Source organism: Chrysochloris asiatica, unplaced genomic scaffold (assembly GCF_000296735.1).
Source record: "Chrysochloris asiatica unplaced genomic scaffold, ChrAsi1.0 scaffold00079, whole genome shotgun sequence".
Taxonomy (NCBI): Eukaryota; Metazoa; Chordata; class Mammalia; order Afrosoricida; family Chrysochloridae; genus Chrysochloris; species Chrysochloris asiatica.
In genome coordinates this window covers 13,694,722-13,698,212 of record NW_006408597.1, presented here as the reverse complement: position 1 = coordinate 13,698,212, position 3,491 = coordinate 13,694,722, and positions in this window count along the sequence as shown.

The following is a 3,491-nucleotide window of genomic DNA, read 5'->3' as shown; positions in this document are numbered from 1 at the left end:
CTTTATAGTGTATACAACCTTAGGTGGAACCCTGAGCCTCATCTAGAACCTTCTTAAGTGGGACATTCCCACTTGAAAGGACATACATACCAGCCCAGAGCAGCTAGAAAAACAGAATATACTTCTTGAAAGAAAGACCAGGAAAAATCAAAAACAAAAAGGGCAGTCTGACTGACTACTACAAGAACAAGCAAGCTGTTCACCAGGGAGCCATCAAAGCAAACAATCAAGTCCCTTCATGATAAACCACCCTCCAAGAATTGAAACTCAAGGGAAACACACAAGCAGGCATGTACACTTGCAGGCAACATGTTGGTCTACTTTGAGTGGAATGGGGGGAAAGGCAGCAATGAAAATACGGGCTGAGTTTGAACATGCTCCATAGACACCCATCAACTTGGAGATGAGAGAGAGAGAAGAGAAAGGGCTGATTGGTCTGAACTGTAGTGAGACTTGGAGACTCCTGAGCCCATGGACAAGGACCTAGCTATGGAGGGGTAGAGCCGTGAGTTAAGCATCCAGTTGATATGAAGTGAGGGGAGATGCACAAGGACACCCAAACTTGCAGATAGTACCTATTGGACCGAGCTTCAATGGCTTGATGATCAGATCTTGACTAGAGGAAGAAAAAGAAATCTGATAAAGGATGCAAGTGTAAATTGCTATAATTTGATGAACTTGACCTATATTTATGGCTGTAGTAGCTCAAAATATCATATGAAAGAGGAGTCTTCACATCAAGGAGCAAACCTATCCTCTCTGTACAAAGGGTTGAGAAGGACAGTCAACTTAGACATTGGCTACCTCAGATGGGTGGGATAGGGGAGTGTGGAAGAAACAAGCTATAAAGACATGAAGTGGCTGGCTTACAAGCTTTCAAGAGCAAGTTTAGTTTTACATCATTCAACGGATAACAAAAACTCACTAAAAATTTAGTTTTCCTCTTGTCTAAGTCGATTGGGTGAAAGGAGATTAATTTAATAGTGAGTACTTGTTACCATACCTAATTGTGATCATCCCAACTCTAAGGGCAGAGGTTGTGTAACAAAAATGGCGGAGTAGTTAATCTTGCATTCCAGGAACAGAGAAGCCTAGAACCATCAAGACAGAACAGCATGAGCTGAATGTGGGACCCCAACCAGAGAAGCAGCGACTCAAGAGTTGGAGACAAAGGAGATGGCATGGAGAGACTGAGCAGCTTAGGACTCTAGACTTATGGAAAGAAAAAGGCTATGTGATCCCGGCCAGGAGATTGGCTTCCAGAATATGTCCTATGGTTGTTTAAATGATGGTTTATCCCTGAGTGCTTTGTTGTTGTTGTTGTTGCTTTTTAAACATGCACTAGAGGGTATACACGTATTGACATGGGTGACAGAGCAGGCATATACAACTGGAGAGGCACTGGCACAGGAAAGATAGGGGTGGCAGGAGACACGGAGGAAAATAATGGTTGGAGTGAATAGAGGCAATGCTGTTAAGTATTGGTGCATGGAGGGGATTGCACCATATGGTGCGGTAATGTATATGATGAATATAAAACTGATAATATGCTCTGTAGTCCTTCACTCAATTGAAAATAAAAAGTTTAAAATAAATGTTATGCATTTGTTGGGGCAAAAAAACAAAGAAAAAGCAGTACTGAGAGGATAATTTATAGCAATAAATGCACACATTCCAAAAGAAGAAAAATACAAATTCAACACTTTCACACATCTCTAAAAATTAAAAAAAGACCAGCAGAGCAAACCTACTATTACAAAAAGAAAATAATAATGATTAGAGCAGAAAAAAATGAGACCGAAAACATAAAAACTATAGAAAGAAACCAGACAAGAAGGGGGTTCTTCAAATGAATTAGTAAAACTGACAGACTATTGGCAAACCTAATAAAAGAAAAGTGGAATAAGTCACAAATAGCATATATAAGAAAATACATGGGTGACATCACAACAGAACCAATGGAAATAAAAAGGGTAAAAGAATACTATGAAGAGTTGTGCTCCAACACATTTCAAAAAGTAGACAAGAGGATACATTTTTAGAAAAATATGACCTACATTAACTTAAACAGATTGAAGCAGAAAATTTGAACAGACCTAGAACAAAATTTCAAAGATCTGCTCGAGAAGATAAAACCAAATACTATAATAAAATATGCAAAGATCTGGAATTAGAAACCCAAAAAGGAAGAACATGGTCAGCATTTCTCAAGCTGGGGGAAGTGAAGAAAAAAATTCAAGCCTCGACTTTACTTACTGAAAGATTCTCTGGGAAAACTACTGAATGATGCAGAAAGCATCAAGAGAAAATGGAAGCAGTACACAGTCACTGTATCAAAAGGAAATGATTAATGTTCAACCATTTCAAGAGGTACCATATGAACAAGAGCCAATGATACTCAGGAAGGAAGTCTAAAGTGCATTGAAGGAATTGGCAAAGAACAAGGTACCAGAAATTGATGGAATAAAAATTGAAATCTTTCAAGAAAGTGAGGCAGCACAAAAGGCACTCACTCATCTCTGCCAAGAAATTTGGAAGACAACTATCTGGCTGACTAACTGGATGAGATCCATATTTGTGCCCATTCCAAAGAAAGGTGACCCAATGGAATGCGGAAATCATTGGACAATCTCTTTGACATCTCAAGCAAGTAAAGTTTTGCTAAATGTAATACAGAAATGGCTACAATCATACATTTACAGAGAACTTCCAGAGGTTCAAGCTGGTTTCAGAAGAGGCTTTGGAACGTGAGATATCATTGCTGATGTCCAATGGATCTTGGCTGAAAGCAGAGAATATCAGAAAGACGTTTACCTATGCTTTATTGACTACGCAAAGGTTTTCGATTGTGTGGATCATGACAAGCTATGGACAACATTGCGAAGTATGAGAATTCTAGAACACTTAATTGGACTTCTGAGAAATCTGGACCTGGACCAAAAAGCAGCTGTTCGAACAGAGCATGGGAACACTGAATGTCTTAAAATTGGAAAAGGTGTGCGACAAGGTTGTGTTCTTTCACCATTGAAGGACTTTGCGCGTGATCAACAGAATGGCATCGCAACTACCCCAAATGACACTGAATGGGCCAGCTTGAGCTTCGGATCTCCTGGGAAGCTTGGGTCTCTGTTACACGTGGAGACCCTACCCCCCTGAAATTCCAGGTTTCAGGAAAATCTCCTTACCCCTGCCCAAATCTCCATACCCCCACCCATTGTAAACTCACCAGAACTATATCCAGACCACACGGACTATAAATACTCCAGTCTGTAAGGGAACAGATGGGCTCTTGGTCTCCTTTGGTGACGTAAGACTACCCCCTCCCAGGTTTACTCTCAATAAACCTGCCTGCTGTTGAAGCCAAGACTCTCTACCTTTGTCTCTTTCTTTCTTTTCCTTATAACCATACTTATTCAACCTGTATGCTGAGCAAATAATACAAGAAGCTGGGTTCTATGAAGAAAAACGTGGCATCAGGATTGGAGGGAAGA